Genomic DNA, 16,017 nt, shown 5'->3' with positions numbered 1-16,017 from the left:
ATTTTATTAGCCGCTTCTGGAGCTTGAGGATCCAAGTCCAATTTTTCCGGATGTAAAATACTCTCCATGTTTTAAAATTCCAGCTAATGGACAGGTGGAGAGGGAGAATGCCACTGTGTGGAAGGCCACACTTTTAGCCCTTAAGTCAAAGGGGTTGCCGGTCTCTCGATGGCAGGAGGTCCTCCCCGAGGCACTCCACTCCATCCGCTCCCTGTTATGTACGTCCACTAATGCCACCCCTCATGAGCGCCTCTTTTCTTTTTCCAGTAAGTCTGCCACTGGGACCACCCTATCGGCTTGGCTGACGTCCCCAGGGCCAGTGCTGCTCTGGAAAAATGCGAGGAGCAATAAATACTCCCCGCTGGTCGAGAGGGTTCACCTACTACATGCGATCCCCCAGTATGCCTACGTGGTCTTACCTGATGGGCGGGAGGACACGGTCTCCATCCGCGACCTGGCGCCCGCAGGAGCAGCAGACCACTACCCCGAACACTCCACGGTAACTATGGACCCTGTACCCACCGAGGTGTATTCCCTATTGACACCGCGCACACCATGCCCTACACAGACTCCTCACGACACTCCCATACTGGGCACCTCGCACACGCATATACCAGGTGCCTCGCACACGCATGAGGGATCACTGACGCCTAGTGGGCCGACACCTCAAGTCAGGTCAGAACCAGCACAACCACCGTCTCCGGTGCAATCACCACCGGCACCTGTGCAATCACCACCACCGACACCTGTGCAATCACCACCACCGGCACCTGTGCAATCACCACCACCGGCATCTGTGCAATCACCACCTCCGGCACCTGTGCAATCACCACCACCGGCATCTGTGCAATCACCACCGGCACCTGTGCAATCACCACCACCGGCATCTGTGCAATCACCACCACCGACACCTGTGCAATCACCACCACCGGCACCTGTGCAATCACCACCACCGACACCTGTGCAATCACCACCTCCGGCACCTGTGCAATCACCACCACCGGCATCTGTGCAATCACCACCGGCACCTGTGCAATCACCACCACCGGCATCTGTGCAATCACCACCTCCGGCACCTGTGCAATCACCACCACCGGCATCTGTGCAATCACCACCGGCACCTGTGCAATCACCACCACCGGCATCTGTGCAATCACCACCTCCGTCACCTGTGCAATCACCACCACTGGCATCTGTGCAATCACCACCTCCGTCACCTGTGCAATCACAGCCGGTGCTACGTAGATCGCAGCGACAGATTCGACCACCTGGTAGACTTAACCTGTAAATATACTTGTAAGAAACTTCGCCCCATGGGGACTCTCTTTTAAAACAAAGGGGGGGGGTGAATGTGGTGAACTACATGTACCTGTCTGGACACACACACCCCCCCCCCCTCTGCTGACTGCTCCTGTGGCTCCTCCCACAGACCCCCTGCTGACTGCTCCTGTGGCTCCTCCCACAGACCCCCCGCTGACTGCTCCTGTGGCTCCTCCCACAGACCCCGGTATAAAGGCGATTGGAGGCACTGCTCCTCCCTCAGTCTCCAGGATGTTGTGTGATGGTCTCTTGCTGCTGACTGTGCTTTCTTCCAGCTAATAAAAGCCTATCTCTCGCCTCACGTCTCCGAGAGTTATTGATGGCGCATCAGGTGCAAACACATTTCTTCTCTGAGTGGGGGTGTAGGTGGTGGTTGAACCATATCTATGAAATTCACTGCCTCGGAGGCTGGTGAAAGCAAGATAATTTGAAATATATTAGTTTGAGATGGATAATTACTTGAAAGATCAAAGAATTGAGGGCTATGGAGAGCTGACACAGAAGAGGGGTTAGGGCCAACATAGATTCACCATTATATTGAAAGACAGGGCAGGCATGAGGCTCCTTCTTACTTGTGCTTTCCAGCAGGAATGCTGAGCAAATATGTGTGCTACGTATGTAGCTTATCTTCAAGTGAACAGTGAGCACAGACACATTTCAAACACAGATCCAAGGTAATATTCCAGATCATTATTTGAATGATTTAAGATTCAAGCTTCAAGATTGATTGCAGAAACAAAGTACACTGCAGATGCTGTGGTCAAAGCAACACGTACAACAAGCTGGAGGAACTCAGCAGGTCGGGCAGCATCCGTGGAAACGAGCAGTCAATGCTTTGGGCCGAGACCCTTCATCAGGACTGAAGAAGGAGGGGGCAGGGGCCCTATAAAGAAGGTGGGGGGAGGGTGGAATGTGCCAGGTGAAAAACCAATCAGAGGAAAGATCAAGGGGTGGGGGAGGGGAAGCGGGCGGGGGGGGGGGAAACAGGTAGGAAAGGTGAAGAAGGAATCTAAGGGGAAGTCACTATGGGTAGTAGAAGAAGACAGAATCATGAGAGGTGATAGGCAGCTAGAAGAGGAAACAGACTGAAAGTGGGATGGGGGAAGGGAGAGGGAGGGAATTACCAGAAGTTGGAGAATTCGATGTTCATACCAAGGGGCTGGAGACTACCCAGATGGTAGATGAGGTGTTGCTCCTCCAACCTGAGTTTGGCCTCATCATGGCAGTAGAGAAGGCCATGTATGGACATATCCGAATGGGAATGAACCTCATACACCGTTTGAGTAGTTTCCTGCCCCTTGGTATGCACATCGAATTCTCCAACTTCCGGTAATTCCCTCCCTCTCCCTTCCACCATCCCACTTTCACTCTGCCTCCTCTTCCAGCTGCCTATCACCTCTCTCATGATTCTGTCTTCTTCTACTACTCATAGTGCTTTCCCCTTACATTCCTTCTTCTCCTCTCCGGCCTATCCACTCCCTGCTTCCCCTCCCCCACCCCTTGATCTTTCCTCTGATTGGTTTTTCACCTGGCACATTCCACCCTCCCCCCACCTTCTTTATAGGGCCCCTGCCCCCTCCTTCTTCAGTCCTGACAAAGGGTCTCGGCCCAAAGCGTTGACTGTTCGTTTCCACGGATGCTGCCTGACCTGCTGAGTTCATCCAGCTTGTTTGTACGTGTTAAGATTGATTACAGTATTGTCACTCTTCAAAAGGAAAGGGATGGTGGGGGGGGGGGGGGGTTCATTTCAGTGTACACAAGTGTAAATGAGAATAAAATAATTGCTACTCCAGATTTGATAAAGCATGAGAAAACACAATAAGTCTAACAAAAACAGCAATAAGACAAAAAGAAATGTAATAAATATAAATATAAAAGAAATCTTATAAAACACAATGTCTAAGTAACTGTTTGAGTGTGGCGGTATATACTTAAGATTAGCCTACATTGGACTATATAGATTATACATCTGCCACCTCTCCCAGACCCCTTCTGTGGTGCTCCACTGATTTTATGTACATAGAGTGACACTTAGTGCAGGATCATCTGTACATAAGGTAACTGACAGGAAATAATAAAGTGACAAAGTGACTCTTAGCAAGAGGAACTCTTCTAGGTAGCACTGGGACATGTAAAAGCACAGTAGGACAATGACAGGGTTAGTGGAAGTTTGAGGTGTGGAATTGTTGCTGCTGTCCTCTCCACACCTCGTGGTGCATCCGATGGCAACCTTGCCATTTCCTTAGCATTTGTCTGTTTTTCACAATGCCGAGTTGCTAGCTCGATGACCAATCCAGCACAGCTGGAAAACGTGGAAGGAGCTGGCTGGATTCGAACCCTGGACTACTCGCCTCAAAGTCCGGTGTGGATGCCATTACTCCATTGACCGACTATGAGATGTAAGTGTAAGATGGCAGTGCATGGGGGGGAGGGGTGAAGTTGAAGGGTGCTGAGGAGCTGTGGAGTGGAGTGGGCGAGGTGTCTGTGGTGGTGGTGGGGCGGTGGGGTGGGTGGTGTGGAAGTTAATGGGTTAATACCAATGTTTCTTCAACAATGATCCAAGAGGTCAATTTATGTTTGATCTCATTTGGTTAGACGCTTTAAAGCATCTTACAGGTTCACAGAAGAATGAAAATTAACATTCAGTTTTTTTGATATAACTATATTTTTATAACTTATGGCAATAACATTATTCTAATACAATTATTGTCTGACATAAAATATTATCTTTTGTTCAAGTTTCCAGGGAAACAACTAAAAATGCTCTGCTTATATCTCTCATAAACCTAAATTCCAAATCAGTTGAATAACTAGCCTGCTTTTTCAAGGACTTGCTTCTACAATGCCATGTTCTCAGACAATGGCACAGGATGTCCAGTAACTTCTTAGAAAGATTATACTTATAAAGATTAAACTCTATAAAGATTACAAAGAAAACTCTAAGAGATTAAATCAATTTGCTTTTTACTAATGGTGTTTGGCTAGGTTTGTCACCTTGTTTCATTTACATTAAAATTTGCTTTGAAAACCACCACCCAAAACGTAACTTCTTTCCACCTCTGTCAGTAATATTGGAACATTTAGAACCAAAACCATGACTGCAGAAAGCTTTAGGTTCCATAAGCAGAATCAGAAGGAAGGCGGGTGGGGGGGGGGGGGGCATGGGTCCATTTCAGTTTACATGGCTGAATTGAAGAAATTGTCTGAGTATTTTCAGTTCAGTGATGGGCTGAATGAGAGATTGTTTAGTTTGTGGAATCTTACAAGAAAACATTCAGAAATGGCTCCTAACTGAAGCACAGATCACATTTAGAAGAGCTGTTGAAATTGCTGTATCCATTGAAACAACAGACAGAGATACAGTGGAGTTGCAGTCAGGAAGTAAAGCAAGCATGAACAAAATTGCAATATCTAAACAGAAACCTGCCTGGCTGAACAAATTGTGTTACCATTTTGGCAGGGGCTCATGCACAAGAGACCAATACAGATTTAAAGGTGAAACTTACAGAAACTGCAACAAAGTAGAACACACACAGAGTTGGGCAGACAAAAAGAAATGGGCTGCACAGGGAAGAGATAAAGATAACAAGTCAAGTGGCAGTTTCGAAAAGAAACTACGCTGCACGCTGTTGAAGAAAAATTTGAAAATACTGAGAGTGATACGGGACTGGGTAGCCTTAAGATTTCCACAGACAGACAGACAGACATACTTTATTGATCCCGAGGGAAATTGGGTTTCGTTACAGCCGCACCAACCAAGAATAGTGAAGAAATATAGCAATATAAAACCATAAATAATTAAATAATAATAAGTTAATCATGCCAAGTGGAAATAAGTCCAGGACCAGCCTATTGGCTCAGGGTGTCTGACACTCCAAGGGAGGAGTTGTAAAGTTTGATGGACACAGGTAGGAATGACTTCCTATGATATTCAGTGTTACATCTTGGTGGAATGAGTCTCTGGCTGTATGTACTTCTGTGCCTATCCAGTACATTATGGAGTGGATGGGAGTCATTGTCCAAGATGGCATGCAACTTGGACAGCATCCTCTTTTCCGACACCACAGTCAGAGAGTCCAGTTCCACCTCCACAACATCACAATGAGTTTGTTGATTCTGTTGGTGTCTGCTACCCTCAGCCTGTTGCTCCAGCACACAACAGCAATCATGATAGCACTGGCCACCACAGCCTCATAGAACATCCTCAGCATCGTCCGGCAGATGTTAAAGGACCTCAGTCTCCTCAGGAAATAGAGATGGCTCTAACCCTTCTTGTAGACAGTAGAAATGGCTCTGACCCTTCTTGTTTTCCAATGTGAAAACTAACAATTGAAAAGCAATATGGCTTTCTCCAAAAGTGAACAGCAAATTAATTGTAATGGAATTGGACTCAGATTCAGCTGTTTCAGTCATTTCACAAAATGTGCTTGAATAGCATATCAAAGATGCAGAGCAGAACCTGCAGATATCCAACTAAGAACTTACCCAAGAGAAAAGATAACTCCTGCAGGAATGACATTTGTAACAATGAAATGCAACAACCAATAAGCCACATTGGGCTAGTATGTGATCAAAACAGGAGAGCCAGTATTTCAAGCCATGATTGGCTGAGACAACTGCAACTTGATTGAAGATCCACCCACAATTTGCAAACCACATCCCCTGCAAGAGAGTCAGCTGAAAATGAATTAAGAAAGGTACTGGATGATGCTACAGCAGTATTCAAGTATGGCATTGTAAAACTCAAAAATATCAAGGGTAAACTATCTTTAAAAAAATGCCATACCCAAGCTTTACAAAGCCCGTCTGGTTTTTAAATTCATGTCCCATTCCCATTCTGATATGTCTATCCATGGCCTCCTCTACTGTCAAGATGAATCCACACTCAGGTTGGAGGAACAACACCTTATATACCAGCTGGGTAGCCTCCAACCTGATGGCGTGAACATTGACTTCTCTAATTTCCGTTAATGCCCCTCCTCCCCCTCTTACCCCATCCCTGACATATTTAGTTGTTTGTTTTTTTTTTCTCTCTCTCTCTGCCCATCACCCTGCCTGTTCTCCATCTCCCTCTGGTGCTCCCCCCTCCCCCTTTCTTTCTCCCGAGGCCTCCCATCCCATGATCCTTTCCCTTCTCCAGCTCTGTATCACTTTCGCCAGTCACCTTTCCAGCTCATAGCTTCATCCCACCCCCTCCGGTCTTCTGCTATCATTTCGCATTTCCCCCTCCCCCCACTACTTTCAAATCTCTTAGTATCTCTCCTTTCAGTTAGTCCTGACGAAGGGTCTCGGCCCGAAACGTCGACAGCGCTTCTCCTTATAGATGCTGCCTGGCCTGCTGTGTTCCACCAGCATTGTGTGTGTGTAGTGTTGACTCAGGATCTGCAGTGATTTTAAGGCCATCATCAACCCAGTACTGAAAGTAGATCAATGCCCTATGCCCAGGATAGAGGATATCCTTGCAAACTACAGATGGAGATGGAAGAAGAGTCCAAAGTGTTTCTCACCATAAACACTCACTAAGGACTTCATTGCTGTGAGGTTTATTTTCGGTGTAGTATCCACACCTGCACTCTGGCAGAAAGCTGTGGACCAGGTACTGCGAGGCTGCCCAAGCACTCAGTGCTATCTGGATGACATCATTGTTATAGGCAAAGATGACAAGGAACATCTCCAAAATATCAAGACTGTTTGAAAGATTAGAAGATTTTGGGGTGAAAGCACAATGCAACAAGTGTGAATTCTTTAAACCAAACATCACTTACTGTGGTCACACCATTGACACACAAGTTTACACAAGTGTGCTGACAAAACTCAAGCGGTGGTGGATGCTCCATGGTGAAAGGATGTGTCACAGTTGTGGTGTTTTTCTTGTATTTGTTAATCACTATATCAAGTTTCCGCCAAATTACACCCCTTGAACTGATTACTACAGATTGGGAAGATATGGCAATGGGCAAAGAAATGTGAGGCGGCTTTCCAAAAGACAAAGGAAATGGTGACGTCCAGGATTGCACACGCATGTTATGATCTTCATCATCCAGTGAAGCTTGCCTGTGATGCCTCGCCATATGGATTAGATGCAGATATGTCACTCGTTATGAGTGATAGAAGTGAAAGCCCCAGAGGCGTTGCTTCACCTTCCCTTACCGCTGCAGAGAAAAATTACGCACCAATTGACTGAGTCTGGTTTGGGGTGTAAAACGTTTCAACTAGTACTTTTATGCGAGAGAGACTTTACCCTCATTACTGGTCATCAACTGCTAGTGTTCATTTTCAGGCTTCAGGAGGGTGTTCCACAAGCAACAGCAGCGTGAATGCAGAGATGGGTTTCTTAGAACACACCATTACAAGTTTGAATTCAAAAGGATGACTAATCGTGGAACTACTGAAGGATTGTCCTGTTTACCCTTGGAAATTGAAATGTCTGCAACATTTACAAAAGCAGACACTCCTCTTGATGTATTCTTTCCAATGGAATCAAACGTCTCCTATTATGGCAGACATGATTCAAAGATAAATGAGAAAAGACCCCGCACTGTTTCAGGTCTACATGGCAACTCGAAGTGTCTGGAACGTGCAGTAAAAATTCTAGCTCCCCCATTTTTACCAGTGCTGGGATGAAGTTGCCCTTGACAGGGGTTGTCTTACGTGGGGATTAAGAGTTGCTGTACCATACAACCTGAACGATATATTGTTGGAGGAGCTACATCCTGGTCATTTAGGTGCCGTCACAATGAAAGTGTTTGCTCAAAGTTTTGGCTAGATCAGCAGATCGAGCAGCTTGCTATGCTCTGTTTGGGATGGAAACACATCCAGAAAATGCCAAGACCATGAGACCATAGGATATAGGAGCAGGATTAGGCCATTTGGCCCATTGAGTCTGCTCCGCATTTCATCATGGTTGATCCAATTTTCCTCTCAGCCCCAATCTTCTGCCTTCTCCCCATATCCCTCATACCCTGACCAGTCAAGAATCTATCAACCTCTGCCTTAAGTATACGTAAAAACTTGGCCTGCACAGCTGTCTGTGGCAAAGAATTCCACAGATAAAGAAATTCCTCCTTATCTCCATTCTAAAAGAACACCCCTCTATTCTGAGTCTTAGACTCCTCCACCATAGAAAACATCCTCTGCACACGTATTCTACCAAGGCCTTTCACCAGTAGGTTTCAATGAGATCACCCCTCATTCTTCTGAATTCTAGTGAATACGGGTCCAGAGCTATCAAACTCTCTTCATATGACAAGCCTTTCAATCCTGGGATCATTTTTGTGAACTTCCTTTGAACTCTTTCCAGTTTTAGCACATCCTCTCCAAGATAAGGGGTGCAAACCTGCTCATAATTGAGGCCTCATCAGTGTTTTATTAAGTTTCAACGTTACATACTTGCTTTTAAATTCTAAAATAGGCAGTGTCTCTCCATCCCAGGGAATGGCTTGCATCGCCCTGGCAGAGGCTTCCTGTGGAGTCTGCCAAATTTCTTGGTAGTAGTGGATGCAGCTGCAAAGTGGCCAGAAGTAATCCCAGTGGCTTTCGCCACCCCATCACACACTGTTAATGTGTTGAGAAGTCTCTTCTCAAGGACTGGTGTTCTAGAACACTTAGTCAGTGACAATAGACCACAGCTTGTTGTGGGACAGTTTCAGTCATTCCCGAAAATTAATGGATTAAGACATATTATATCTGTACCATACCACCCAGCTGTAAATGGTTTGGCGAAAGGTTTGTTGAAAGTCTCCAAATTGCACTGTGAGCAATGTCAGCGGAGTACACTACACTGACACTGTATCAGAAGCTTGCCAATTTCCTTCTTGTGCATCACAGTACAACACACTTCACTACCAATAACTCACCAACTATCCTGGTTCTGGCTGTTTCCTTGCATTTACACTTGGATCTGCTCAAACCCAGTCTCAGAAGGAGCATGCAGAACTAACAGCTGAGACAAATTTAAGAGCCCCTCAAACAAGGAGGTTTGATGTTTCACTCCTGGGCAAGAAATCCTGAGGAGGGACTGCAGAGGTGATCAAAAGTGGGTATTTGGAGAGATGAAGGACAGAACTGGACCACTGTCCTACACGGTGAAGATGGCATCTGGATGTGCACTTCGATCATCTGAGGAGAGCAGAGTCAATTGTTAGAGCTGTCAAACCCACTTCCTGCAGTCCCAGAGTCAACTCATTCAACCGCCAAGGAGAAAGCCCAGAACCTGAGATTGCTTCATAGCCACGAGTCTCACTTGCCAAGCAGAGTGACGCCCCTTGTCAGGAAAGATGTTATCCCTCTAGAGTAAGAAACCCTCCACAGCAATTAGATCTTTTGGCTTGAATGGGACAATTTAAAATTTACTATGCTGTTGTTGTCTATACAGTGGTTGCATTATATAGTATACTGTGTATACAAGATGACTAGAGAGTAATACGTTACATGTTTGAGTTGAGATGCATTCTATATTGATTTAGAGTTTAGAGCTAAGCAGGGAGGAGTGTTGTGTATTTGATATTTCAGTAATATTTGAGTATTTTGAGTAATATTGTAAATATATTGTTTGATTAAGCATTCTTTGTTTATCTACATAAGTCATTACAAACATTTTTACATATATATATTACATCTGCACTGTACCACCTGGCTACAAATAATTTGGTGGAAAGGTTAGTCCAGTTTCTAAAGAATACATTGCAAGCAATGTCAGTGGGACAGACTACACTAACACTAAATCAAGATCTTGCTAATTTCCTTCTTGCACATTGCAGTACAGCACACTCCACAACTTACCAGCTATGCTGTTCCTGGCTGGTATCTTGCATTTACGCTTGGTATCTCCTGGAAACGAGCGTATTTGTGGCTGTGTGGTATGGTGCATACGTAATGTGTATGTAAAAGTATGTGAATGGCATACGTCATTATGCCACCACGTCATAGGTGTGTCCCTCACAAATTGAGAGAGTGGGATGGCATTTTTACAAGTAACAGGGTGGGAAAAAAATATAGTCCAAGTAGCTGTGAGAATAAGTGAGTTTATAAAAGGTATTAGTAGAAAAACTGTCTCCAAAGATCGAGACAAAAAGATTGAGAAAGGGAAGGGAGGTGTCAGAAATGGACCATGTCAATTTGAGGGCAGGATGGAAGTTAGAGGCAAAGTTGATGGTCAACGAGCTCTGCATGAATGCCAGGAAACAGCACCAATGCAGTCATCAATGTAGTATAGGAAAAGTTGTCTCCATTAGAGACAGAGAGATCAAGAACGGGGAGGGAGGAGTTGAAAAGTTCTCTGTAACTTCTGCCATCTCCAACGGGATCTCACCACCAAGTACATCTTTTCATCCCCCCGCACTTTCTGCATTTCACAGGGGTGACACCCCACGCAACTGCCTTGCATTCATCCCTCCTCACTTATCTCCCTCCTGGAACATAATCCTTGCAAGTGGAACGAGTGCTAGACCTGCCTCTACACCTTCTCCCTCACTACCACTCAGGGCCCCAAACAGTCCTTTCAGGTGAGGCAACACTCAAGTTGGAAGAGCAACACCTTATATTCCGACTGAGTAGCTTACAATCTGATGGCATGAACATTGATTTCCCAAACTTCCAGTAATGACTCCCCCTTCTCCTTCACCATTCTCCATTCCCATTGCCCTCTCGCACCTTATCTCCCTACCTGCCTATCACCTCCCTCTGGTACTCCTCCCCCTTCCCTTTCTTCCATGGCCTTCTGTCCCCTCCTGTCAGATTTCCCCTTCTCCAGCCCTTTACCTCTTTCACCAACCGACTTCCCAGCTCTTTACTTCAGCCCTCTCCCTCCCCTGGTTTCACCTATCACCCACCACATTGTATTTCTTCCTCCCCTACCCCCAACTTCTGACTTCTCATCTTTTTTCTCCAGTCCTGATGTAGGGTGTCGGGCCAAAACATCGAGTGTTTACTTTTTTCCCATAGATACTGCCCAGCCTGCTGAGTTCCTCCGGCATTTGTGTCTGTTGCTTATGTAAATGCATAAGTATTTATAACAGGATGGATGAAATCACAGTACAAGTACTGTAGAGGTGAATGGATATGATCCAGGAGTCACTATATGGACAAGATGGTGATGCCTGAAAAAGGAATCTTTCAGTGAACATAACATTGTGGAGGCATCGGCAGAATTAATAAGGATATCAATGGGCCTGTGTGAGAACTGATCTTGGCTTAGAAAATCTAAATGTGCAATCTGTTTGAGTGGAGATAGGAGATTAAAAGAAAAAACTGGCCAATGAAGCTCAACAGCTCCTCTTCTTCCTCCGGAGGCTAAAGATAGGTTGCATGTCCCCTTTGATACTCACCTTGGAAAGATGCAGGTACATCAACTGCTCTGCCCGTGACGGGAAGGAACTGCAAAGAGTTGTGGACGCAGCTCGGCACGTCACAGAAACCAGCCTCTCTCCATGGACTCTATCTGCATTTCTTGCTGCTTTGGTAAAGCAACTAGTGTAATCAAATGACCCCACCCACCCTAAACATTCTATCTTCTCCCCGGTCCCATCGATTCAAAAGCCTGAAAGCACTTCCCACTGAGCTCAAGGACACCTTCTGCCAACCTGTTCTAAATCTATTGAGTAGTCCCCTAGTATGATAAGATGGACTCTTGACTTCACAATCATTGTAGCATTGCTCTTTAATATCTGACTTCACTTTCTCTATAGCACTTCACTCTGCTTGTTGTTATTGTTTACCCTTGTACAACCTCAATACATGTCCATACTGAAATGATCTGTATCGTTGGCATGCAAAACAAAGTTTTTCACTGTAGTTTCGTACATTTGACAATAATAAACCAATTTATCAATATCTACCCTGCCACCCCCACAAACGGTGCATTGCGTGTTCATAAAGGAACGAAGGTTACTAATAAAAGGATAATACATGAACTCTGGATGATTTTAATCACCATATAGTTTGGGAAAATCCAACTCGTAAACATTGTTGGGGGGTAAGTGCAGAAAATGGATTCCAACTTTGAACTTTGAACAATTCATTGTGGACAAAACCACGGAAGTGGCCACTTTCAAGTCAAGTGTAGTGGAACAGAGCCACAGGGTGACCTTGAGTAATGAACAAATTGTGATTTAAGTCCATAAGTTGGTCTTTTCCTTGAAATGGGAATACTGAAAATTCATACCTCCACAGTATTAAAATGAATGGCATCAAAAGGACATAGGACTGATATGAAAGAGCAGTTACTGAAAGTGTAGAGAGAGAGGAACTTCCAAAAAGACCACAACTTTGTTGTGGTTTGGAGGTCTGCCTGCCTCAAAGGCCTGGAGAGCCATGCTGGCTGGAGTCAAGGCCTTGTGCTTTGGCTCTTGGTAGGGTCACCCATGCCAGAAAAGGTCAAAGGGTAGAGGCCAGGCTAAGAATGATCCACCGGTCCCCCAGATTGAGGGTTCAGCTCAGGGCTAACAACCCTGAATGATCAAAAACAATTGTTACGGAAACATTAATGAAGAATTCTTCTACATCTGAGTGCAACGGTATTCCTGAGTCTCCACCTGGGACTTGCATGACTGACAACAGTGAAAACTGAGATAAACTTCCATCAAGACCAAGACCAAAATTGGTGCCAAGGACAGAAAGAGATGGAGGACCTTCATTACTACCTTAAGTGCCAGTAGCGCAACAAGCAGTAAGTAAATAAGAGAGAGAAGAAACTAGTTCTTTAAAAGATACGTAGATACTTTAGACATGCAAATTTAATAATGTTGTGGGAGAACGTTTGGTGTTACACTGCACTGAGCTGTGACAAGCTTCTCCAACACATTGAGAGACAGACTTCTAGTGGACATCCCTGCCCAAGAAACAGTGGTCCTAGGGCTGGCAGCTGAAGACCTCAAGGCAGTGGGAAGCTCCACAATTTATAAGTTTCACCTGCAAATACATTGATTTCGAAACCCACAAAATGGGAACAACTGTCTTTGAACCATACTGTACTTGAACTACTGGTTCAGATATTTTTGTATTTAATGCCTGACCTTGTCCAAATTTATATTTATGGAAACTGAGATTCAGTCTATATTTAGTATAACAAGATATTCATCACAAATAATAATCTATAGTGAGACCATTAGCAGAAATGAGGATATGGAATGATTAGAAGAGACAGGTCATAGGAGTAAAATCTTCAGGAGTACATCTATAAATGCTGCCAATAGACATAGAGTACGTATATGCCAGGAGTGGAGTGATATAGATCATATGCAGGTAGAAAATACTTAGTTTAATTCATCATCATGTTCAGTGCTGAACTTGTGGGTCAAAAGGCTCATTCCTGTACTATACTGTTCTATCTTCTGGGTAATTCAGCTGTAGGTTGGAAGGTCTATGAATTAAGATTTGAATTTCACATTAACATCTTGGAATCTTTTCCAACCTTTTCATCAAAGTCAGTGAAAAAGCCTAAGTGAAAATAAAATAAATGAAATCATATTAATATTAGTGAACCAAAGAAACATTTAAAGCCAACTATTAACATCTCTGAATTATTACCAAGGCAACATTATTGGGTTTAGCAAAGCATCGAGTACAGTATCAAACTGTGTTCCTTGTGTGTAACCATTTACCATAGAGCTGATCACACAAAGTGTGAAATATTGAAATACCAACTGTATTGTTCTTGAATTCTGTGTAGTCTAATGGCTCACCAATCCCTTTGTAAATGTGAGTCCTTTGTTATAAAGGTATATTTCATTCTCAGGGAAGGAAGCATTTTAAATCAACCTGGCTTCATCAAACCATAGTAACAAAATTATATTTTTCTTAGGAGAAGGTGACAAGGATTTAACCCATTGAGAAATTGAGATTATTATTTTCATTGCATTACTTAATGAGCAAGTCCAAATGATAAATGTGCCAATGGCTTTCTTCTTTATTTATTTATTGAAGTACAGTGCAGAATAGGCTCTACTGGCCCTTTGAGCCACGCTGCCCAGCGATCCTCCAATTCAATCCTAGCCTAATCATCGGACAATTTACAATGACCAACTAACCTACCAATGGTACATCTTTGGATTGTGGAGGCAACCGGAGCACTCGGAGGAAACCCATGTGGGGGGGGGGGGGAACGTGCAAACTCCTTACAGGCAGTGGTAGGCTGTTTGTCACTATTACGTACGTAGACTGAGACCTTACTGGTGTTTCGATCAGGATGATTTTTACTGTGGTTGCTTCTCTTATATTTCCCTAATTGGTAGAACACATTTGGTGGTCCAGTAATAGTGATCTCTTAGATCTAATGTCACTCAGTCCCCTTCTACTAGGATAATTTGGTTCATAAACCATGGTACTGACATAGGTGCTCAGTAATGGCAAATTTTCAAAGAATGTTTCTAACTAAAAATAAATTTCCCTTTACAGCTTTTACGTGATGTTCTTTCTTCCCCGCAACCCCGAGCCAAATAACTGTGACCTAAGTCATCAATGAATTAGATTGTAGGCCTGATCTTCCGGGATGATTCTTTGGTCTAATGGGCAAAACCAAGTTAAAAGGGGGAAAGAAAGCTGTATGTTGGAAATTCTGATATACTGTATAAATACAAAATCGTGTAAATGCTCAACAGGTCAAGCAGCACTTCTGGAGAGATTAACAATTAACACTTTGGACTCATAATCTTTCAATAGAATTATCATATATGTATTGGAGAGCTACAATTAAATAAAAGAGAAACTTAAAACCCAGATAATTAACTGTAGTGGAAACACAAGAAAAACTGCAGATGCTGGAAATCCAAAGCAGCACAAACAAAATGCTGGAGGAATTCGGCAGGTCAGGCAGCACCTACAGAAAAGAGGAAACGGTCAAAGTTTTAGAAACATAGAAGCATAGAAAATAGGTGCAGGAGTAGGCCATTCGGCCCCTCAAAACTGCACCGCCATTCAGTATGATCATGCCTGATCATCCAACTCAGAACCCTGTACCTGCTTTCTCTCCATACCCCCTGATCCCTTTGGCCACAAGGGCCATATCTAACTCCCTCTTAAATATAGCCAATGAACTGGCCTCAACTGTTTCCTGTGGCAGAGAATTCCACAGATTCACCACTCTCTATGTGAAGAAGTTTTTCCTCATCTCGGTCCTAAAAGGCTTCCCCTTTATCCTTAAACTGTGACCCCTCGTTCTGGACTTCCCCAACATCGGAAACAATCTTCCTGCATCTAGCCTGTCCAATCCCTTTAGAATTTTATACGTTTCAATAAGATCCCCCCTCAATCTTCTAAATTCCAGTGAGTATAAGCCTAGTCGATCCAGTCTTTCTTCATATGAAAGTCCTGCCATCCCAGGAATCAATCTGGTGAACCTTCTCTGTACTCCCTCTATGGCAAGAATGTCTTTCCTCAGATTAGGGGACCAAAACTGCACACAATACTCTAGGTGCAGTCTCACCAAGGCTTTGTACAACTGCAGTAGAACCTCTCTGCTCCTGTACTCAAATCCTTTTGCTATGAATGCCAACATACCATTTGCCTTTTTCACCGCCTGCTGTACCTGCATGCCCATCTTCAATGACTGGTGTACAATGACACCCAGGTCTCGTTGCACCTCCCCTTTTCCTAATCGGCCACCGTTCAGATAATAATCTGTTTTCCTGTTCTTACAACCAAAGTGGATAACCTCACATTTATCCACATTAAATTGCATCTGCCATGAATTTGCCCACTCAC

Source organism: Hemitrygon akajei, chromosome 30, assembly GCF_048418815.1.
Source record: "Hemitrygon akajei chromosome 30, sHemAka1.3, whole genome shotgun sequence".
Classification (NCBI taxonomy): Eukaryota; Metazoa; Chordata; class Chondrichthyes; order Myliobatiformes; family Dasyatidae; genus Hemitrygon; species Hemitrygon akajei.
This window is presented reverse-complemented; position numbering follows the sequence as displayed.